A 25,771-nucleotide genomic window follows, 5' to 3' on the forward strand; every position below is an offset into this window, starting at 1 on the left:
CAACAAGGCTTTAATAATGGTGGAAGAAACAGGCTAAGCAATAACAAGCCTTTTCCATCATCTTCTCAACAACAGATAGAGAATTCAGAACAGAGCCCCTCTAACTTATCAAACATAGTCTCTGATCTGTCTAAGGCCACTTTAAGTTTTATGAGTGAAACAAGATCCTCCATTAGAAATTTGGAGGCACAAGTGGGCCAGCTGAGTAAGAAAATCATTGAAACTCCTCCCAGTATTCTCCCAAGCAATACAGAAGAGAATCCAAGAGGAGAGTGCAAGGCCATTGATGTAATCAATATGGCCGAATGCACAAGGGAGGAGAAGGACAAAAATCCTAGTGAGGAAGACCTCCTGGGACGTCTCTCAAACAAGAAGGAGTTCCCTATTAAGGACCTAAAGGAATCTGAGGCTCATATAGAGACCATAGAGATTCCATTAAATCTCCTTCTACCATTCATGAGCTCTGAAGATTATTCTTCCTCTAAAGAAGATGAAGATGTAACTGGAGAGAAAGTTGCTCAATATCAAGGAGCTATCATGAAGCTGAATGCCAAGTTATTTGGTAATGAGACTTGGGAAGGTGAACCTCCCTTGCTCATTAGTGAACTTGATACATTGGTTCAGCAAACTCTACCTCAAAAGAAACATGATCCTGGGAAATTCTTAATACCCTATACCATAGGCACCATGACCTTTGAAAAGGCTCTGTGTGACCTGGGGTCAGGCATAAATCTTATGCCACTCTCTGTAATGGAGAAATTAGGGATCATTGAGGTACAACCTGCTTTATTCTTATTACAATTGGCAGACAAGTTAGTAAGACAGGCTTATGGATTAGTAGAGGACGTGTTAGTAAAGGTTGAAGGCCTTTACATCCCTGCTGATTTCATAATCTTAGACACTAGGAAGGAAGAGGATGAATGCATCATCCTTGGAAGATCTTTTTTAGCCACAGCAGGTGCTGTGATTGATGTTAACAGAGGAGAATTAGTCCTTCAATTGAATGGGGACTACCTTGTATTTAAGGCACACGGCTATCCTTCTGTAACAAAAGAGAGTAAGCATGTAGAGCTTCTCTCAGTACAGAGTCAAAAAGAGCCCCCAGAATCAAAATCTAAGTTTGGTGTTGGGGGGCCACAACCAAACTTTAAGTTTGGTGTTGAGAAGACCCCACATTCAAACTCATAGTTTGGTGTTGGGAGACCTTCATCATGCTCTGAACTTCTCTAAAGCTCCATGAGAGCTCACTGTCAAGCTAGTGACATTAAAAGAGTGCTTGTTGGGAGGCAACCCAATTTTTATTTATCTAATTTTATTTTTATTTTATTGATTCTTTTATGTTTTATTAGGTACATGATCATGTGGAGTCACGAAAAAAATACAAAAATTAAAAACAGAATCAAAAACAGCAGAGAAAAAATCACACCTTGGAGGAAGGACTTACTGGCGTTTAAACGCCAGTAAGGTGCATCTGGCTGGCGTTCAACGCCAGAACAGAGCATGGATCTGGCACTGAACGCCAGAAACAAGCAACATCCTAGCGTTTGGACGCCAGAAATGTGCCCTGAGGAAAGCTGGCGCTGAACGCCAGTAACAAGCATGGAACTGGCGTTCAACGCCAGAAACATGCTGCACATGGGCGTTGAACGCCCAGAACGTGCACCACTTCGGCGTTTAAACGCCAGAATGGTATGCTAAGGCATTTTACATGCCTAATTGGTGCAGGGATGTAAATCCTTGACACCTCAGGATCTGTGAACCCCACAGGATCATCTCAGGATCTGTGGACCCCACAGGATCCCCACCTAACATATTCTCCCCTCTTCTCAACATTCATTCTCTCTTTCCAATAAACACACTTCCCCAAAACCCTTAACCAATCACCTCAATCACTTTTCCCAATTACTCCCTTCACCACTCACATCCATCCACTCTTCCCCATAAACCCCACCTACCTTCAAAATTCAAAAATCTTTCCCATCCAAACCCACCCTAAATGGCCGAACCTACCCTCTCCCCCTCCCTATATGTACCCCTCCATTCTACTTCATTTTCACACAACACAACCCCCTCTTCTATACCTTGGCCGAAACCTACACCTCCCCTTCTCTTCCATATTTTCTTCTTCTTCCTCTTCTTTTCTTTCTTTTCTTGCTCGAGGGCGAGCAATATTTTAAGTTTGGTGTGGTAAAAGAATAAGCTTTTTGTTTTTCCATTACCATTAATGGCACCTAAGACCGGAGAATCCTCTAGAAAAGGGAAAGGGAAGACAAAAGCTTCCACCTCCGTGTCATGGGAGATGGAAAGATTCATCTCCAAAGCCCATCAAGACCACTTCTATGATGTTGTGGCCAAGAAGAAGGTGATCCCTGAGGTCCCTTTCAAGCTCAAGAAAAATGAGTTTCCAGAGATCCGACATGAGATCCGAAGAAGAGGTTGGGAAGTTCTAACCAACGCCATTCAACAAGTCGGAATCTTAATGGTTCAAGAGTTCTATGCCAATGCATGGATCACTAGGAACCATGATCAAAGTGTGAACCCGAGTCCAAAGAATTATCTTACAATGGTTCGGGGGAAATACTTAGATTTTAGTTTGAAAAATGTGAGGTTGGCATTTAACTTGCCCATGATGCAAGGAGATGAACGCCCCTACACTAGAAGGGTCAAATTTAATCAAAGGTTGGACCAAGTCCTTATAGACATATGTGTGGAAGGAGCTCAATGGAAAAGAGACTCCAAAGGCAAGCCGATTCAACTAAGAAGACTGGACCTCAAGCCTGTGGCTAGAGGATGGTTAGAGTTCATTCAACGCTCCATCATTCCCACTAGAAACCGATCTGAAGTTACTATGGATCGGGCCATCATGATTCATAGCATCATGATTGGAGAGGAAGTAGAAGTTCATGAAGTCATCTCCCATGAATTCTACAAAATAGCCGATAAGTCCTCTACTTTGGCAAGGCTAGCTTTTCCTCATCTTATTTGCCATCTATGTTACTCAACTGGAGTTATCATAGAAAGAGACATCCTCATTGAGGAGGATAAGCCCATCACTAAGAAAAGGATGGAGCAAACAAGAAAGCCCACTCATGGAGCCCAAGGGACGCATGAGGAAGCTCATCACCAAGAAATCCCGGAGATGCCTCAAGGGATGCACTTTCCTCCCAACAACTATTGGGAACAACTCAACACTTCCTTAGAAGATTTGAGTTACAATGTGGAACAATTAAGGGTGGAACATCAAGAGCACTCCATCATTCTCCATGAAATTAGAGAAGATCAAAGAGCAATGAGGGAGGAGCAACAAAGGCAAGGAAGGGACATAGAAGAGCTTAAGGACATTGTTGGTCCTTTAAGAAGAAGACGCCACTAAGGTGGACTCATTCCTTGTTCTTATTTTTCTGTTTTTCAATTTTTATGCTTCATGTCTATTTATGTTTTGTGTCTCTACTTCATGATCATTAGTATGTAGTAACTATGTCTTAAAGCTACGAATAAATTCCATAAATCCTTCACCTCTCTTAATTGAAATATGTTTTAATTCAAAAGAACAAGAAGTACATAAATTTTGAAATTATCCTTGAATTTAGTTTAATTATATTGATGTGGTGACAATACTCTTTGTTTTCTGAATGAATGCTTGAACAGTGCATATTTTTTATCTTGTTGTTTATGAATGTTAAAATTTTTGGCTCTTGAAAGAATGATGAACAAAGAGAAATGTTATTGACGATCTGAAAAATCATGAAATTGATTCTTGAAGCAAGAAAAAGTAGTGAAAAAAACAAAATCTTGCGAAAAAAATTATTGGCAAAAAAATAGAAAGAAAAAGAAAAAGCAAGCAGAAAAAGCCTATAGCCCTTAAAACCAAAAGGCAAGGGTAAAAAGGATCCAAGGCTTTGAGCATCAATGGATAGGAGGGCCCAAGGAAATAAAATCCGGGCCTAAGCAGCTAAATCAAGCTGTCCCTAACCATGTGCTTGTGTCATGCAAGTCTAAGTGAAAAGCTTGAGACTGAGTAGTTAAAGTCGTGATCCAAAGCAAAAAAAGTGTGCTTAAGAGCTCTGGACACCTCTAACTGGGGACTCTCGCAAAGCTGAGTCACAATCTGAAAAGGTTCACCCAGTCATGTGTCTGTGGCATTTATGTATCCGGTGGTAATACTGGAAAACAAAATGCTTAGGGCCACGGCCAAGACTCATAAAAGTAGCTGTGTTCAAGAATCAACATACTTAACTAGTAGAATCAATAACACTATCTGAAATTCTATGTTCCTACAGAAGCCAATCATTCTAAACTTCAAAGGAAAAAGTGAGATGCCAAAACTGTTCAAAGGCAAAAAGCTACAAGTCCCACTCATCTAATTAGAATTAATATTCATTGATATTTTGGAATTTATAGTATATTCTCTTCTTTTTATCCTAATTGATTTTCAGTTGCTTGGGGACAAGCAACAATTTAAGTTTGGTGTTGTGATGAGCGGATCATTTATACGCTTTTTGGCAATGTTTTTAGGTAGTTTTTAATATGATCTAGTTACTTTTAGGGATGTTTTCATTAGTTTTTATGCTAAATTCACATTTCTGGACTTTACTATGAGTTTGTGTGTTTTTCTATGATTTCAGATATTTTTTGGCTGAAATTGAGGGACCTGAGCAAAACTCTGATAGGAGGCTGACAAAGGACTGCTGATGCTGTTGGAATCTGACCTCCCTGCACTCGAAATGGATTTTCTGGAGCTACAGAACTCCCAATGGCGTGATCTTAACGGCGTTGGAAAGTAGACATCCAGAGCTTTCCAGCAATATATAGTAGTTCATACTTCATTCGTGATTTGACAATGTAAACTGGCGCTCAACGCCAGTTCCATGTTGTTGTCTGGAGTCAAATGCCAAAACACGTCACGAACCGAAGTTGAACGCCCAAAACACGTTATAACTTGGCGTTCAACTCCAAGAGAAGCCTCAGCTCGTGGATAGATCAAGCTCAGCCCAAACATACACCAAGTGGGCCCCGGAAGTGGATTTATGCATCAATTACTTACTCCTATAAACCCTAGTAACTAGTCTAGTATAAATAGGATAATTTACTATTGTATTAGACATCTTTGGTCTCAGTTTTATTTTATTATTCATCTAAGGAGACTATTGATCACGTTATGGGGGCTGGCCATTCGGCCATGCCTGGACCTTTCACTTATGTATTTTCAACGGTGGAGTTTCTACACACCATAGATTAAGGGTGTGGAGCTTTGCTGTACCTCAAGTTTCAATGCAATTACTACTATTTTCTATCCAATTCGATTTATTCCTATTCTAAGATATTCGTTGCACTTCAACTTGATGAATGTGATGATCCGTGACACTCATCATCATTCTCACCTATGAACGCGTGTGATTGACAACTACTTCCGTTCTACCTTAGACCGGGCGCATATCTCTTGGATTCTTTAATCAGAATCTTCGTGGTATAAGCTAGAATTGATGGCGGCATTCATGGGAATCCGGAAAGTCTAACCTTGTCTGTGGAATTCCGAGTAGGATTCCGGGATTGAATGACTGTGACGAGCTTCAAACTCTTGAAGGCTGGGCGTTAGTGACAGACGCAAAAGAATCACGGGATTCTATTCCAACTTGATTGAGAACCGATAGATGATTAGCCGTGTTGTGACAGAGCATTTGGACCATTTTCACTGAGAGGATGGGATGTAGCCATTGACAACGGTGATGCCCTACATACAGCTTGCCATGGAAAGGAGTAAGAAGGCTTGGATGAATGTAATAAGAAAGTAGAGATTCGGAAGGAACACAGCACCTCCATGCACCTATCTGAAATTCCCACCATTGAATTACATGAGTAACTTTATCTTTATTTCCTGTTTATTTTATTTATCTTTTGAATATCTAATCCAATCATATTTGAATCCGCCTGACTGGGATTTACAAGATGACCATAGCTTGCTTCATACCAACAATCTTTGTGGGATCGACCCTTACTCACGTAAGGTTTATTACTTGGACGACCCAGTACATTTACTGGTTAGTTGTACGAAGTTGTAAAGTTATATTTGGACCATGGTATTGCACACCAAGTTTTTGGCGCCATCACCAAGGACAATCAATTTCGAACAACAATTTAAGCATGAGTAACAATTTCGCTCACCACCCATATTGATGTGATTCCTTCAAGCATGGCCTGCCACGCCTAGGTCCTCAAGTAGCACGCCCAAGTGTTAGGTTAGAGTTGGCGTGCCACGCCTTCGATACTAAGTGGCACGCCTAGTGTGTGTCCCCTTCTGGATTGGTGAACTGGCGTGCCACGCCCACAAGTTCAAGTGGCACGCCCTTGGTGTATGATGGGGTTGGCGTGCCACACCTAGCCTGGCTTGCCACACCCCCTTTGTGGCCTTCAATCTTGCTCTCTGGAAAATGTAACTAGCGTGCCACGCCTGCCTCCTGGCGTGCCACGCCCTTGTTAAAGTTTTAAGAACTCTTCTCTAGAAATTGTAACTGGCGTGCCACGCCCTGATGCTGGCGTGCCACGCCTTGTTGCTGGCGTGCCACGCCCATACAATTTCATGGCGTTTGTTCCAGGTGGCACGCCCAGCTTCACACGCCCAGCCTTATTTGTTGTTTCCTTCCCTTTTTGCTGTTCTTTTCACCTGAAATTCAACACAAACCCATTTCAAAGCAATGTACCATAATATTTATCATTTGGGTCAAGAAATTGCATTGATTCAATGAGATTATGCTCCTTTTATGGTCCTTTTAAATAAGAAAAAGAGGTAAATGATGCAAGTCATCAATGCTCAACTATCTATACTTCAAGCAATATACACGCATATCAGTCAAATTGACAAATCAGCGTTGGAAATCACAACCATCTAATAAATCGAACCGACCACATAAGTCAAAAATGCCAATTCAAAATATCATCAAACAAAGATAAACAATATCCAAAACTATTACCAAAATCCACATCTATTATCTAACTAGCAAACAAAATCTAGAATTAACATTCATCTACATAAGAGTTTTCATAAAATATCATAAGCAGTTAAAGCCGACACCAAAATAGTCGGGCAACACAAATCCAACATATTCTGATCAAACCGGAAACTAGATACAAACACAATTAAAAGTATAAATGTTTTCTAAAAAGGAGGAAGAATGCTCTCAGCCTGCTCCTCGCCAGCCTCATCATCAGCAAGTTCACCATTAACAATAATTTTTGCCACATTGAGTTTCCGTACATCAAAGTTTGGAGAAAACAATGTGACTTGGCTGACGGCACGATCAAACCCAGCCATGAACATATCCATCTTCTCCTCCTCAAGCTTGTTAAGACGAGCAGTCATTTCACCCTTTGTCTTATCATTCTCCTTAACTGCAGCTTGTAGCAATCTAATTTGTTCTTGGAGGCAGCCAACTTCATCCTCCTTCTCCTTCATCTTCGCGGTCATGTCAACGACAACCTCTTCCCTTTCTTTCAGCAAACGCTCAAGAGGCGACGCCTTTTCTACCACTACCTATTGCTCTGAACCCAAAAACTCAGTAGCACGACCAACACACAACAGTCGAGAAGCAACAATCTACAGAGACAACAACAAAACCGATCAAAAAAACCTTACAGGGACGAAAAAAGGGAGTAAAGAGAAAATTCAACCTGAATAAACCTGCCCATCCCGTTGTCTCCAGTCCGACGTGTGAAACCCATATCTCCAGGATATTGGGATACACTATCCGCAAGCTCAGAAATTGGAAATTGATCGCTCCACAGAGAATGCGAGTTCGCCTCAGGAATAAAACCATGCAATCTTCGTTGCCTTTCAAAAATAGACTTCACAGCAGCACTTTGGTCACCTTCGGAGATCACTTCCATGGACTTTTTTGACTCAGTCTTTCTCCTTTTTAGAGAAGGAGGAGGCTGAGCAGCAGAAAAAGCATCATCCCTATCTGTCTCTTTAGCAGCCCCAGAAGTACAAAGGAAATAGACAAACATTCAATAAATCAGGAATAGACAAACATTCCACATCAGCAAAATTTTCAATTAAAAAATCTAACAAACAGTCCTCTTCCTCACTTCTCTCACTAGCTTCGAGGATTTGCAACGGTTCCGAACACCAGTACAAAGGAAATTTTTCTATCAGCTCGTTATCTAAATAAAAAGGATATTCAGACTCCAAAGAGCGAACCTTTACAAATATTGATTTAAAGTTTTTTAAAGGAAGATTTATACAATAAGAAGAGAGAGCGGCCAGAGAAGTGGAACACGAAATCGTGAGTTCACACTTCTCTCACAACTCCTTGCAGTTGACCAGCAAGTGTACTAGGTCATCCAAGTAATACCTTACGTGAGTAAAGGTCGATCCCACGGAGATTGTCAGCTTGAAGCAAGCTATGGTCATCTTGTAATCTCAGTCAGGCGGATTCAATTGGTTATGGGGTTTTGATAATTAAAAGATGAATAAGACATAAAATAAGATAGAGATAATTATGTAATTCATTGGTGGGAATTTCAGATAAGCATATGGAGATGCTTTGTTCCTTCTGAATCCCTACTTTCCTACTGCTTTCATCCAGTCATGCGTACTCCTTTCCATCGCAAGCTGTATGTTGGGGGGATCACCATTGTCAATGGCTACCATCCATCCTCTCAGTGAAAATGGTCTGGCTATGGGTTACGTAAGGCTAATCATCTGTCGGTTCTCAATCGTGTCGGAATAAGATCCAATGATCCTTTTGACACTGTCACTGCACCCAGCACTCACGAGTTTGAAGCTCGTCACAGTCATCCCATCCCAGATCCTACTCGGAATACCACAGACAAGGTTTAAACTTTTCGTATCTCAAGAATGCTGCCAATTGATTCTAGTTTATACCACGAAGACTCTGATCACACGGAATTGAAGGCTCTGTTGTCAGCAGAGGCAACCATGCGCCGTGGACTAGGAGGCCAAGAGATATGCATTCAAGCTTGTTTTCAGGAGAACGGAAGTGGTTGTCAGGCACGCATTCATAAGTGAGAATGGTGATGAGTGTTACTTGATTATCACATTCATCATGTTGATGTGCGAATAGATATCTTAGAACAAGAATAAGCTTGAATTGAATAGAAAACAGTAGTAATTGCATTAATTCATGAGAAACATCAGAGCTCCACACCTTAATTTATGATGTGTAGAAACTTGATAAACCACTATTTTATGGTTTATCTTGCGCTCAATTGAATGATTTTATCAAATCTTCACCCACTTATTTATATGAATTGCATGGTTTTATAATTACTTCCTTATTTTATGATATATGTGAAAATATGTTTCCTATGCCTTAAAAATGTTAAATTTAATTATCCTTTATTACCATTCGATGTCGTGATCTGAGTGTTGAGTATTTTCAGGCTTTATAGGGCAGAAATGGCTTAGAGGACAGAAAGGAAACACGCAAAAATGGAAGAAACGCACAAAATGGAGTTTTTGAAGAATTGGCAGCGACGCGAACGCATGGACAAAGCAACTGCGTGCCTTGCGCAAATGGCATCGACGTGAACGCGTGAACGACGCGGACACGTGACTAGCGCGAAACACAAATGACGCGGCCGCATGGAAGGGAAAAACTCCAGATGATGTGGATGCGTGACCCACAAGAACGCGTGACGGTCCCCACTTGCAGAAAATTGCAGAAGTCGGCCACAACGATTTCTGGACCCTTTTCAGTCCAGATCCAAGCCCAGAAACACACATACTAGAGGCTATAAAGTGGGGGAATCTATCCATTCATTAAAAAATTCACACAACATTCAAAATACATAATTTTAGGTTTAGATGTAGTTTTTAGAGAGGGAGGCTCTCTCCTCTCTCTTAGGATTAGGATTAGGATTTAGGATTTCATTTAGGATTAGGATTTCTACTTCTCAATTTCCAAGTTTAGTGTTCCTTTTATTTATTTTCCCAATTTAATTTATGAACTTTTCCATGTTACATTTGATATCTTTATTAATTCAATTTGAGGTATTTCAGATATATAATTTTTATTTAGCTTTCTATATTCTTGGCTTTGGTTGAGTAATTAGAGACTCTTGAGTTATCAAACTATTTTGTTGATTGATAATTGGAAGTTGCTAATTGACTTGAATTCCACTAACTCTAGTCTTTCTTTGGGAATTGACTAGGACTTGAGGATTCATATTGATTTATTCACTTGACTCACCTTCATAGTTAGAGGTTGACTAAGTGGGAGCAACGAGCAATTCTCATCACATTTGATAAGGATAACTAGGATAGGAATTCTAATTTTCATACCTTACCAAGAGTTTTCTTAGCTATTGATTTATTAATTCCTACAATTTATTTCTCCTGTTCAAACCTTTCAAAAACCCAAAAATACTGTTTTCCATAACCAATAATAAAACACACCTCCCAGCAATTCCTTGCGAAGACGATCCGAAGTTTAAATACTTCGATTATAAATTTTATTGTATTTTGTTACTTGTGACAACCAAAACTTTTGCACGAAAGGATTCTCCGTTGGTTTAGAAACTATACTTACAACACGATTATATTTGTGAATTTCTTTACCAATAGAAATCAGTTCGTCAAAAATGGCGCCGTTGCCGGGGAATTACAAACGTGTGCCTTATTATTGGTTATTGTAAATATTTTTCTTGTTTGTTTTCTTTGCTTTGATCTAAAAATTTTAAGTTTGGTGTCATTTTATTATTTTTCTCTTTCGTCATTAAATTAAAAAAATATATATTTTCTCTTTATTTCAATTATTTTTTTCGAAAATTACTTAATTAATTTTTTTCGAAAATTACAAAAAAAATTCAGATTTTTATTTTAAAATTTTTATCTTATCTTATCTTAGTTTTAAATTTCAAAATTCAAATATTTTTCAAAAATCATATCTTTTTCGAAATCTTATCTTATCTTATTTCAAAAATCAAATTTCAAATTTCAATATTTAAATTCCAAAATTCAAAATTCAAATTTCAAATTTTAAATTTAAAATTTTAAAAATCAAACCTTTTCAAAATTTAAACATTTTTCAAATTTTTATCTTATATTGTTGTCAGTGTTTCTAGTTTTAGGAGTTTATTTTGATTAATTTTTATTAGTTTTTATTTCTCTTGCTATTATGAATTCTCACCCCTTTGGCTATGAGTTTGGTTACAATCATGTTACAGGAAGAGGAGATTACAATGAAAGCTTGGGTCATGGATGCGACAATCAAAGATGCGAGGAGCCACAAGGATTTGATCAACCCTCTTGGCAACAACCACCTCCAAGGCACTATCAACAACCATTCTATGATGCGCACCAAGATAATGGTTATGGTGGACCTCTTCGTGACAATCAACACCCACCACAAAATACCTATGAACCCCCTCCTCCACGTAATTTTGAACCACCATACTCACAAGCCCCTTACCACCAAACACCTCAGTATGACCCTAACCCATATCCATCATGCCAACCACCCTATGAGCCATATGATCCTAATTATGCTATCCAAGCGGAACAAGAGTCAAAGGATCGTTTCAAGGAGATAGTGGATCAACTCAATGCAACCATTCAACAATTGGGCCAAGCGATAATTCGACTAGACTCCCGAGGTTCGGACACTCAAGGAACCCCCATGGCTTCATGTGAAGAATCTACTCAAGAACGCAGAATGAAGGAAAAGCTAGAAACTCCAGTGGATAATGACCAGCATGACTTTGTATTAGAACAATTAGAGGAAACCGTAATCGTTGAAGATAAAGAAGTGGTTGAAGATTTAAGAGATGCGGAATCTCCATGGGAAACTCAAGTTATAGAGCCTCCTTCAAAGATGTTTAAAATTGATGTTGAGGAGGGTGTACAACCTCCAAGGCATATCATGGTTGAAGACTTTGAAGGGGATGATCAAGAGATGGATTCAATCATTGATGAATTCTTATCTACATTTGAATCCACTTCCATTGGACTTGATATGGAGTTTAAAGAAGAAGAAGCACAACCTCCCATGCTCTTGGTGAATAATGAAGAAGAGATCAAATTAGAAGAAAGATACCAAGAGGAAGAGGTTGATATCGAAAAAGCTTGCAAAGAGGGGGAAGTTGTCAAGGAAGAGCACAAGGGAGTGGAGCTTGCAAGATCATTAGAAACAACTCTCCCAAAGCCATTACCGTCCAATAAAACATTCAAGTGGGTAAAACTCTTATCCTTAACCTTTACCTTCCCACTTGAATATGGGCTTCTAGAGACGGATGGTCAACTTAGAGCTCTTTGTGGCATTAAGAGCAAGAGAAAAATGGTTAGTGGTTGGAGTTGTCAAGCAAGGTTCAATATGGTTGCATGCTCCAAATTGAAGTAGAAAGGTTGGTACAATTCTCAATTGAATGGGTCTAGGAAGCTGTTTGGATATCTCAGTGAGAATTTTAATTGCGTGCCACCCGGATGGAATCATGATGATCAACAAGAAGACGGGTGCAATAGCAAAGTTTGGGACCCCGGAATTCATTCTAGCAATCAACACTCTTGGGGCTTTGTCACTTGCTTTAACTTGCTTGAAGGCTCTTTGCACCTAGTTTGGGATCCTGGAGGCCATTGGAATTACAAACATTGGTGGGGATTCAAGGATCAGTACAAGAACAAGCCACCATGACAAGGAGCTCACCAAATGTCCAACTTAAGGACTTTAACTAAAAGTGCTAGGTGGGAGACAACCCACCATGGTATACTTGTTCTTTTTCAGTCTTAGTTTTATTTAATTTTGTTTTATTCTTATTTTCATTTTATTCTATTTTTTTCTTAAGTGTTCATCCATAATTTCTGTATATTCACCTGCATTTGCATTTGCATTCTGCATAAAAAAGGGAAGCACACGACGCGCCAGTGTCGCTGACGCGTTCGTGTCATAGGTGTGTTCTGAAGAAAAGAGAATTGAACAGAAAGTCACGCGAAAGCGTGGCTGGAGGCGTGCCTTAGGCACAAATATGCCTACCTGACCGCGTCGCTGACGCGTTCACGTCGTTTGTAAAATATGGCCATTCACGCGATTGCGTCACCCACGCGCACGCGTGACCTGCAAAATAGACGTAAAAAGGTGTATGGCAGAGAGTTATGATGGAGTGGGGCTGGAACCATGCTAGAAGCACAAGCCCTACCACGCGAATGCGTGCCCCACGCGTCCGCGTCATTTTAAAAGAAAGGCCATTCACGCGTGCGCGTCACCCACGTGCACGCGTCACCCTGAATTTTGGCCATATGCGTTGGAGACAGAGAGTTGCGCGAACGCGAGGCTGCTCTCGCGCCACTAGCACAAATCAAGTCACGCGAACGCGTGATTCACACGTTCGAGTCACTTGAAAATATCGCCAATCACGAACGCGTGACCCACGCGTCCGCGTCAACTGCGCCGCACATCTTATCCAGATCAGCGCCACTTATCCTATCTTTTCTTTTCTAATCCTAATTTCTTCTATCTTTTCTTTTTTCCTCCTCCTTTCTTCCTTACTTCTTCTTCCTCTCTTTAACTTCTCATCCTTCTTCACTTCCATTCTATTTTATTTAATTTATTTGCATACTTTCATTCATTGCATTTTAATTTTGTGCATATTCTTATTTTCTTCTCTAAGTTGTTATTTAACCATTGGTGCTAAATGCTCTTATTCCACTGTTGTATCTTTTTTGGTACTATTTTGGTGCTTAGTGACTTGAATTACACTGTTGGATGATATTAATTATCTGTCAATGCCAATCTTTTATGATACATGTATTCCTTTTGCATTGACATGAATCTATATTGTCTTTCACTATCTACTGTCTCTTCTCCTTTGTTGCAAATTCTGCACCATTGATATGCCATGTGCTTATAGTGTTTCCTTACTTGCATGTTGTAGCTACCATGTAATTGAGACCCTCATTATTTGGCATTAATCCACCCATATTTTATTTGTTTCCTATCCTTATTTTTAGGTTACTTTTCTTCTTTTCCTTTTCTTTCAAGATGGCCACCGAGAAAGGGAACAGGAAAAACTTCTTAATATGGAGACAAACAAGTCCATCTGCACATTCTTTGGAGAGAAAAGTGTCAGTTGGAGCAACCCGTCCACTTGCACATCCAAGCATGCACCGAGGACGGTGCAATCTTTAAGTGTGAAGAGGTCGATACCGACTTCCATGGGTTAGCCATTTCCTATTTCAACACTGATGAGCGGATAATTTATACGCTTTTTGGCATTGTTTTTAGTAAGATCTAGCTACTTTTTGGGATGTTTTTATTAGTTTTTATGCAAAATTCATATTTCTGGACTTTACTATGAGTTTGTGTGTTTTTCTGTGATTTCAGCTATTTTCTAGCTGAAATTAAGGGACCTGAGCACAAATCTGATTCAGAGGCTGAAAAAGGACTGCAGATGCTGTTGGATTCTGACCTCCCTGCACTCGAAGTGGTTTTTTGGAGTTACAAAACTTTAAATGGAGCACTCTCAATTGTGCTGAAAGTAGACATCCAAAGCTTTCCAGAAATATATAATAGTTCATACTTTGCTCAAGTTTTGACGACGCAAACTGGTGTTCAAACGCCCATTCTCTGCCCTATTCTTAAGTTAAACGCCAGAAACAAGTTACAAAGCAGAGTTAAACGCCAGAAACAAGTTGCAAACTGGCATTTAACTCCAAGGAAGACCTCTACATGTGAAAGCTTCAATACTCAGCCCAAGCACACACCAAGTGGGTCCGGAAGTGGATTTCTGCATCATTTACTCATTTCTGTAACCCTAGTAACTAGTTTAGTATAAATAAAACTTTTTACTATTGTATTAGACATATTTGGATTATCTTTTGATCCTTTGATCATGTTTTGGGGGCTGGCCTCACGGCCATACCTAGACCTTGTACTTATGTATTTTCAACGGTGGAGTTTCTACACACCATAGATTAAGGGTGTGGAGCTCTGCTGTTCCTCGAGTATTAATGCAATTACTACTGTTTTTTATTCAATTCATGCTTATTCTTATTCTAAGATATTCATTCGCACTTCAACCTGAAGGATGTGATGATCTGTGACACTCATCACCATTCTCACTTATGAACACGTGCCTGACAAACACTTCCATTCTACCTGCAAAAGCTAGAGTGTGTATCTCTTGGATTCCTGGTCCACGATGCATGTTTGCCTCTCCTGACAATAGAGCCTTCCATTCCGTGAGATCAGAGTCTTCGTGGTATAAGTTAGAATCTATTGGCGGCATTCTTGAGATCCGAAAAGTCTAAACCTTGTCTGTGGTATTCCAAGTAGGATCTGGGATGGGATGACTGTGACAAGCTTGAAACTCGCGACTGTAGGGCATGGTGACAGACGCAAAAGGATAGTAAATCCTATTCCTACATGATCGAGAACCAACAGCTGATTAGCCATGCGAGAAACCGTAGAGGACCTTTTTCACTAAGAGGATGGGAAGTGGCCATTGATAACGGTGACGCCCTACATACAGCTTGGCATAGAAAGGAGTATGAAGGATTGGATGAAGGCAGTAGGAAAGCAGAGATTCAAGAGGGATAAAGCATCTCCATACACTTATCTAAAATTCCCACCAATGATTTACATAAGTATCTTTATCTTTATTTTCTGTTTATTTATCTTTTAATTATTAAAATTCCATAGCCATTTGAATCCGCCTGACTGAGATTTACAAGGTGAACATAGCTTGCTTCAAGGCTTCAATCCGACAATCTCCGTAGGATCGACCCTTACTCACGTAAGGTTTATTACTTGGACGACCCAGTGCACTTGCTGGTTAGTTGTGCGAAGTTGTGAAAAAGAGTGATATTACAATTGTGCGTACCAAGTTGTTGGCGCCATTGAGATCACAATTTCGTGCACCAAACACCAAGTCTTTATTTTCCTTGTTAATTGTTGCATTTGCAAGTTTGTTTGCATATTTGTTTGATTTTGTGCATTTAGCTACTACTTGGTTGAAGTAATATTTTCTTTTTCAAGAAACTTTTTATAGCATTTCACTAATTTGAATTAAAATTTTCTGTTAAACTTGTTTGAAGAAATATTATTTTGGAACATGGTTTAGAGCTCGAACACACAAAACCAGTTAGATTTTTGAGCCTACTTGATTGGTTGCATTTTATCAACCAATATTTTATTTTTGGTGTGTGCTGTTCTCTCTAAAATTGTGATATTTGTCTTGCTTAATTCTATATGTCCATTATTTGATGTATGCATGCACTTATGTGATTGAGGCTTTGTTTCACTAAGCTTACATACCCATATGACCTTAACCTTTCATTATCCTTTGCAAACTAATTTGAGCCTATTTTACCCCTTTTATTCTTTACTTTAGCACATCATTAACTCTAAGCGAAAAACAATAATATCCTTAATTTGAATCCTTGATTAGCTTACACTAGTGAAGGTGCTTATGAATTAAGTGTGGGGAAAGTGGGTTTGGAAACGTTTGGTTTGGGAATTGAGTATGTTAGACTTTGTGTGAAAATGTGAAAAATGTTAAGAACATATTTATGCATTCAATACCTTAATCATATGCATTGAAAAAGGAAAAAAATAGATTAAGAAAAGAAAAATAGAAAAAGAAAAAAATAATAAAAAGAGAAAAAAAGAAAAGAAAAGAAAAAGATCAAATAAACAAAAAGGGGACAAAATGCCCCAAGTTAAAGTAATAATATCAATGCATATGAGTTGTACTTAAATTTGGGATGCATGAATATGTGGTAAACATAGTTAATGGGCAGTTAGATCTTGTATTGTGATTACATGGATTGTCTTAAGTTAGGTGGGAAAAGTTTAAGTTAATTAAGGATTCAGATTTTAGTCCACTTGGCCAAATACAATCCTACCTTGACCCTAACCCCATTACAACCCTTAAAAGACCTCTTGATATGTGTATTTGTGCATTAAACTTTCTTTGATTGGTATGAGAAGAGCAAGTCTTAGAAAGCAAGATTAGTAGAGAATTGAGAGATCGAACCTTAAACACCTGAGCGATTAAAGTGCAATCACATCTAGTGAGGGTTCGATGCTCGATTCTTTGTTCCCGGCTTTCATGAGCTATTTTCATCTGCAAGTTTACTTGTACTTTATTTTGTGATTTGAATTAGTGAAATCCAGTTCATATTTGTTCTTGAAAGATTTATTTACTTTTTCACCAAGTAAGTAGAATCATTTTTGCATGTAGTTGCATTCATATAGATAGGTTGCATTTCATACATTCTACCATTCCCCTTCACTCTTTTAGTTCTCTTGAGCTTAGCATGAGGACATGCTAATGTTTAAGTGTGGGGAGGTTGATAAACCAGTATTTTATGGTTTATCTTGCACTCAATTCAGTGATTTTATCAAATCTTCACCCACTTATTCATATGAATTGCATGGTTTTACAATTCCTTCCTTATTTTATGATATATGTGAAAATATGTTTCCTATGCCTTAAAAATGTTAAATTTAATTATCCTTTATTACCATTCGATGTCGTGATCTGTGTGTTCAGTATTTTCAGGCTTTATAGCGCAGGAATGGCTTAGAGGACAGAAAGGAAACACGCAAAAATGGAAGGAACGCACAAAATAGAGTTTTTAAAGAATTAGCAGTGACGCAAACGCATGGACGACGCGACCGCGTGCCTTGCGCAAATGGCATCGACGCGAACGCGTGAACGATGCGGACGCGTGACTAGCGCCAAACACAACTGACATGGACGCGTGACTGACGCGGACGCGTGGAAGAGAAAAACTCCAGATGACACGGACGCGTGACCCACGCGAACGCGTGACCCACGCGAACGCGTGATAGACCCAACATGCAGAAAATTGTAGAAGTCGGCCCCAGCGATTTCTGGACCCTTTTCAGTCCAGATCCAAGTCCAAACAACACAGATTAGAGGCTATAAAGTGGGAGAATCCATCCATTCATTAAACAATTCACACAACATTCAAAATACATAATTTTAGGTTTAGATGTAGTTTTTAGAGAGGGAGGCTCTCTCCTTTCTCTTAGGATTAGGATTAGGATTTAGGATTTCTTTTAGGATTATGATTTCTACTTCTCAATTTCCAGGTTCAATGTTCCTTTTATTTATTTTCCCAATTTAATTTATAAACTTTTTCATGTTACATTTGATATCTTTATTAATTCAATTTGAGGTATTTAAGATATATGATTTTTATTTAGCTTTCTATATTATTGGCTTTGGTTGAGTAATTAGAGACTCTTGAGTTATCAAACTCTTTTATTGATTGATAATTGGAAGTTGCTAATTGACTTGAATTCCACTAACTCTAGTCTTTCTTTGGAAATTGACTAGGACTTGAGGATTCATATTGATTTATTCACTTGACTCACCTTCATAGTTAGAGGTTGACTAAGTGGAAGCAACGAGCAATTCTCATCACAATTGATAAGGATAACTAGGATATGACTTCTAATTTTCATACCTTGTCAAGAGTTTTCTTAGCTATTGATTTATTAATTCCTGCAATTTATTTCTCATGTTCAAACCTTTCAAAACCCCAAAAATATTGTTTTCCATAACCAATAATAAACACACCTCCCTGCAATTCCTTGAGAAGACGACCCGAAGTTTAAATACTTCGGTTATAAATTTTATTGGGTTTTGTTACTTGTGACAACCAAAACTTTTGCATGAAAGGATTCTCCGTTGGTTTAGAAACTATACTTACAACGCGATTATATTTTTGAATTTCTTTACCAATACAAATCAGTTTGTCAAAACTCCACTGTTGAAAATACATAAGAACGGCCATGCCTCCCAAATAACATGAAACAATCAAAAAGGGTTCAAAGAACTGATCCCAAGATCAAAGATAATCAGAAGATGAAAGATACAATAGTAAAAGGTTCTATTTATAATGAACTAGTAGCCTAGGGTTTATAGAAAATGAGTAACTAAGGTAGATAGTGCAGAAATCCACTTTCGGGGCCCACTTGGTGTGTGCTTGGGCTGAGCATTGAAGCTTTCACGTGCATAGACTTTTCTTGGAGTTAAACGCCAGCTCTGGTGCCAGTTTGGGCGTTTAACTCCAGCTTTTATGCCAGTTCTGGTGTTTAACGCCAGAAAAGGGTCTCTGACCGACGTTTTGACGCCAATTTGGGCCATCAAATCTTGGGCAAAGTATATACTATTATACATTTTTGGAAAGCCCAAGATGTCGACTTTCCAACGCATTTAAGAGTGCGCTAATTAGGCTTCTAAAACTTCAGAAAATCCATTTCAAGTGCAGGGAGGTCAGAATCCAACAACATCTGCAGTCCTTTTTCAGCCTCTGAATTAGATTTTTGCTTAGGTCCCTCAATTTCAGCCAGAAAATACCTGAAATCACAGAAAAACACACAAACTCATAGTAAAGTCCAAAAATGTGATTTTTTTGTAAAAACTAATAAAAATGTACTAAAAACTAACTAAATCATGCTAAAAACTACCTAAAAACAATGCCAAAAAGCGTATAAATTATCCGCTCATCAGGAAGCTACTCAGAAACACCCAAAGCCCTTTACGTACCCCTTTCAATTGAAACAAAGAAAAGAAAACATTAAGATAAGGAGGAGACTTCAGAAAACTCATCAGACATTCAAACGCACGCAAAAATGCCCAGGAATTTGGATGCAACTGTGACGGGGCACAGTTCAGCTGAGTCAAAACCTTACATTCAAAATCTGAAAAAGGAAACCTCACATGCAACTCAGACAAATAAGGAACATACATGTAAAAATAACCCCAGTCCCCTCTCCTCTCACAAACCATCTCCTCACTGGTATAGGGAAAAAATTCAATACGAACACCAGAACACCCCTACCAAACTTTAGGGCTTCTAAAACACGAACCGACTCATGATTACAGTATGACAACGCACGAGTTTTTACATCAACATGAACCCAATGGTAAGGGTTCTCCTTATTTACTTCGACAACTTTCACCTTTTCTTTCTCTTTTTCTTTAGCCATTTTTCAGAAAATAAACAGAGAGGGAGAAATGAGAGGAACAGTGAGAAAGTGAGGACAGTGAGAAGACAAGAAGATGAGAAGACAGTTAGAAGAAAAGAAGACTAACCTCTGGAAGACATGTCTTCTCACACTTATCAAATTTTGCAAACTGAAGTTGTGTGTAACACCCTACTACACAAAGCTTTACGCTTAAGTCGTAAAATAGAAGTGGTGTGGTATTTCGACCTCTAAAATAAAATGTATATATGTAATAGGAGAAAGATTGTGATATGTTAGGATTCTTGAAGAATAGGGGAAATAAAATCGCGAAATAAAAGCGCAACGCTCAAGGAACGTGTAAACTTGCGTGCTAAGAAAACTATAGCTATTAAACATAAGATAATAAAAGTAGGAATAGAGTGCCAAAGATACAAAATAACAAGCTCCAAACTCAATCTGCGAAGTCAAGACTGGCCGGAGAGTATTTACACATATATACATACATAACCAAAACGCAAATGTACATAAACAAAGTCATGCCTCTCCATAAACCTCCAAAGGGATCAAAAAGAATAAGTTATGTGGAGAGAAGAGTTGAGTACATATATATATAACATTGTACAACAAAATAACCCAGTAACCACTTTGCTTCAGGTATCCAGACGTCTAGTGAGATGCTTCACGACCTGCATCTGAAAACAACAACATAGTATGGAATGAGAACCGGAGGTCCTTAGTATGGTAAAGGTGCCACACACATAATATATAAGATCCTGGAAATGCCAGAGGCAATCCTAGAACACCGACACTCAGATTATAGAGCTTAAAGTATTAAACAGAAGCCATAAAAGGTGGTTTTCTAAGAGTATATAAACCCAACTTAACTTAACCTTAAATCTAAGTCCCATACTGCCATTCCTCTATACCTCCATCTCCGTCAGCAATTCACAGACGTAATATGCATATGATGCATGCCTGTCCTATGGCTGATGAGGCTCATCTGTCGATTATCCAGCCAACCCGACAAGTCCAAAAACCTTAGATTGTCCCTCGGCGTGCATCCCCAATTGTCTATGCATAGCTTTTTCTCAAATAATCAATATTGCTCAATGGGGGTTACATTCCGGGAATTTTTCGTGCCCGGTCACCCTTATGTCGTAGGGTCAACAGAGTATCGAGTTGTCAACGTGGTACACGTGATGGCAAGTCACGACACTTTATCCAGGGAACCTCGTATCTCATATCATTAAATTATTCAAGCCAAGTATCATACATGATCATTTATAACATTTCCAAATCAATTCATCACTTTTCAGCTTTACTTTACCTCCAAATTATCCCCATCTCCTAGCTTCATTTGATTATCAGGTGTAATACTAGTATTCATGATTAAAGGAATGAAAATAGAGGTTTAGAGAGTTGAAATATAGTTTAAAACATTAAAAATCATGTTTGCTGAAATAGGGTCCACGCGTACGTGTGATTCACGCATGTGCGTGGTGATGTAGAACTACAGCTCACGCGCGTGTCCCTTGTCATGCGTACACGTGGATGTAAACTTCATGTCATGCGTGCGCGTGGGTCACACGTACGCGTGGACATGCTTGTTTGCTCCTTACGTGCACGCATGGGACTCGTCGCGTACGCATCGCCAAAAATCCACTCCACGCGTACGCGTGGGCGTACGTCCTTTTAAAAAAATAAGGCAGATGCAGTAGCAATGCAGTAGTAGTATGGAATCTGTTAAAAATAGGACAGTTTATAGGTGCAACCTTTCAATCCCCATAACTTCTTCGTTTTACAATATTTTTCATCTGTTCTTCGAGTAGCATAAACCTCACAAACCCAATTTTCATTTCAAAACAAGTTAGAAGAAAATTGAGGGTCTGAAGGCCAAGTTATGCCTTGCCAAAGTTCGGCCAAAACCAACTTTACAAACCTTTTAAAACTCATTTACATTCCAAAACTTCCATTCCATTCCTTACTAACCTTGCTAAATCCAACCTCATAAGCCAATAACAAAACTCAACAATACTTTGCACTATTTATCAACCACAAACCATCAATATTATACGTACACCAACACAACCATCAATCCTTCAATCAATATGCATATAACCTATAAAATCATCAACTTTCCCATATCTCATTATTCATATTTCATTAGAATGTCCACATAATAATAAGCTCTATTTCACAGTCAAATCTCATCATAAATATCAAATATACTAAGCATTGTACCATTCCGTGCAATTCAACTTATCCTATGGTCATCTAGCCTATATTTTCACAGAACATTATATATTAAATGCAAGAAGCCTAAACCATACCTTGGCCAATTTCCACGTAATGACCAAAGCAATTTATTTAGAACCAAGGCGGCCCCTCAAAATCCAACAAACTCTAAGCTCAGCTTTCTCCATGTTCCAATATTCACAATTTCAAGCTCCAATTATTTACTTTCAACCTAATACACATTTATAACATATATATATCCAATTTAATACTCAAAGCTCAAATCCAATGAAATTAAAATAAAATTATCGTATTCTCACCTTACCCAAGCTTCACATAAGCAAGAGTGAACGTTTTTCTCAAGCTGATTGGATCCTAAAACATCAGAAATAAAAGAAATTCAACATTCCTATCTGAAATTCAAAAATTGGGGGAAGAGGAGGCTGAGAGTGATTAAAAACGTTACTAGTAAAATTGTTCTGGTAGAAATGTAAAGTCCAACGCGGTGGACGCGTGGCCGTAAACGGTACAACAATCGGAGTTCGAACGGAGAAGTTACGGGGATCAGAAGGTTGCCGTAAGGTTTCGGGAGTGTTTCGTTCTTCTTCTCCCTGGGAGGCTTTCAGCTTCGTGTTGCTGAAATGAGGGAGAAGGCAATTCTTGGGTTCATTTAATAGGTCTGTCCGATAGGACCGACGGCCCGGTTTGGGCCCGATTCAACCGGTTCGGCCCATTCGGTCTAATCTTGGACCGATTTCTTCGAAATTAGTGTCAAAATTCTCGTTTCGATGAGCTCTATCCTAATTTGATAATAATATCCGCATTTCTAATCTTCCTTATTAAAAACTAATTTATTAACTAATTATCTACTAATTTAACGGGGTTTACATTGTGTCTCGTGTTTTCCAAAACGGCAGAAATTAATTACAACCCACTATTCTAGTGGGAAGTTGGAAAAACAAAAATTACTCGCCCAATGCAAAACGGTCCGGCTCCATCACAGTTAAGCGCAAATTTATTATAGCCAAATTCACAAAGCAAAAACTTTTTTCAAAAAGCATTTTTTATTTTTTTATTTTTAATATTTTGAATCCATTTATTTTTTAACCCAAGCTTGAAATACACGTTGAGCTTGGGGCTTTAGTATTCTACCTCAAAATACCGAGGTATAACTTTAAGAAAAAGCTTAACTTGCTGAAATTACATCATGTCAAGCTTGGGGCTGTGTACTGTACCCCTAAGATCTCGGATAAAATCGAGTCATACCTCGGCATAACGGCTCTATCTCAACAGAACGCTCCCCAGAATCTCGGAAGGAAATCAGTCACCAAAATCTCGGACGAAGCAAACTGTTGAATTCCACACCAAGCTATAAAACGAGCAAAGTGTCAATGATAAAACACACAAATAATTCGTCTCATAACAACATACTACGGAACAGTATCCCCAATCGTATACACGCTTTTTATTTAAATTATTCTTTTACTGACTTAGACGTTGGAGTCCTTTTTGCAGGTACCACGCTTGGGTCCGAATTCACAAGGATATTCCCGATCCAGTTAAAACTATCAAGCATACCAAGATCAACAAGGAGCCGACGTATAGTTCAAAAAGAGTATCCTTGCAAGAATATATATAATATTTAATAATAATTTAATATAATTATTTAATTAATTATAATTTAATATAATTATTTATTTTAAAGATAATTTAATATATGACAAGTTACCATTAGATACAAAAAATCTTTGAGTTTTTTTTCTTCGAACTATGTAAAAGGACTTAACTTTTTTCTTCTCCAAGATATAAAAGTTCGCGAATCAAAAAAATGAGTTAGAGACTCATCCATTGAAATTGCTCTAAGCCTCTAAGTGCAGGTTTTATGAAAATCAGTTATTAGTTTAATTTTTAAAATCAAGTTAAATTTTTATTTTTTTTTTAAATTTAGATAAACAGTGCAGAAATCGAGAGCCACAAATATTTTATACCAGATCTTGATAACGATAATGCGGAGCAGATCCAAATGGATTTGGATAAAGGCAATAATAACAAACTAATAATTCCGCACAAGTCCAAACAAGAAGAACCAGAAGAACAACACATTCAATAATTTTAATGGGTTTTTTAAGCAAGATTAGAAAAATTCTCTTATTCCGACGCCATTTTGGTTTATGAATTTGAAAAAAAAAAAAAACCTAATTTCCCAACGGCACCCCAAACCATCCGGTCATCCCCAACCTCAACTCACTATCTCCCAAGAATCACAGCTTCACTCACACACTCTCACCTCTCTATCTCACTCACACACTCTCCTCGCCGGCTCCTCCGCCTCGTCCCCACGCCGCCAGTGTTTGTTCGCCTCTGCCACCTCACCTGTTCTGCCTCAGCCTTGTGCTCGTCTGCCTCTGCTGCCTCCGTCGTCATCGTGTTGGCTCCTCTACAAGCTCCCCTCTGCTCCTCTTGGAAGCTCTGCCCTCTCTCGCCGGTGGTCTGCTCTGCAACGGCGCAACCTGCACCGACTCCAAGTTGGAAAACCGTCACTGACTCTGTTTCTGCTTCTGCTGTAGGTCAGTTTTTTATTTTTTTAGTTATTCTTTTTAATTTTTATACTGGATTTTTGCTGTTTTAATGTATTGATGCTAATTGTATTTGTATGTACAACTGATTGATTTAATTTGTAATAGGTTTAGATGAATTGTATTTGTAATTTTATAGGTAATATTAATGCTCATAGGTTCTGTGAATCAAGAGATTGGAATGGGAAGAATTTGTCAGAGATAGTGTTATTAGATAATAGGTGTTGTGATTGATTGATTTTTTTTTAAACAGTGTTTTAAGATGCTTCTCACAAACTCCTTGGACATAATTTATGGATTGTTATGTTTGCACTTTTATTGTGTCAAATTAAGATCCTATTAAGCAAATCAACTTGGATTAGTCTATCGGTTAACTCACTAATTCGCTTAAGCAAGTATCGATTCGAATATCGTCTTGTACATGCAGGAACTCATTGGCGCGGCAAACCCTTAAACGGAGCACAAATCCGCGGCGAATTAGTTATTCGCTGGTGGACGAAATTGTGATCACTGCAACTTCGCACAACTAACCAGCAAGTGTACTGGGTCGTCCAAGTAATAAACCTTACGCGAGTAAGGGTCGATCCCACAGAGATTGTTGGTATGAAGCAAGCTATGGTCACCTTGTAAATCTTAGTCAGGCAAACTCAAATGGATAATGGTGATATACGAATAAAACATAAAGATAAAGATAGAGATACTTATGTAATTCATTGGTAGGAATTTCAGATAAGCGTATGAAGATGCTTGTCCCTTCCGTCTCTCTGCTTTCCTACTGTCTTCATCCAATCCTTCTTACTCCTTTCCATGGCAAGCTTATGCAAGGGTTTCACCGTTGTCAGTGGCTACCTCCCATCCTCTCAGTGGAAATGTTCAACGCACCCTGTCACAGCGCGGCTATCCATCTGTCGGTTCTCAATCAGGCCAGAATAGAATCCAGTGATTCTTTTGCGACTGTCACTAACGCCCCGCCCTCAGGAGTTTGAAGCACGTCACAGTCATTCA

The 25,771-nt window shown here is 38.7% G+C and overlaps 1 protein-coding gene across 1 annotated transcript in view; it reads left to right on the forward strand.

The window, feature by feature from the left end:
- Positions 1–24,631: 24,631 nt before the first annotated feature.
- Positions 24,632–25,771, forward strand: part of LOC107495923 (thioredoxin-like 3-3) — a 14,210-nt gene continuing 13,070 nt past the window's right edge. The window contains exon 1 of the mRNA XM_052260356.1: positions 24,632–24,757. The gene's annotated coding sequence lies outside the window, so the exon portion shown is untranslated. The remainder of the gene's footprint in view (positions 24,758–25,771) is intronic.

Source organism: Arachis duranensis, chromosome 1, assembly GCF_000817695.3.
Source record: "Arachis duranensis cultivar V14167 chromosome 1, aradu.V14167.gnm2.J7QH, whole genome shotgun sequence".
Lineage (NCBI taxonomy): Eukaryota > Viridiplantae > Streptophyta > Magnoliopsida > Fabales > Fabaceae > Arachis > Arachis duranensis.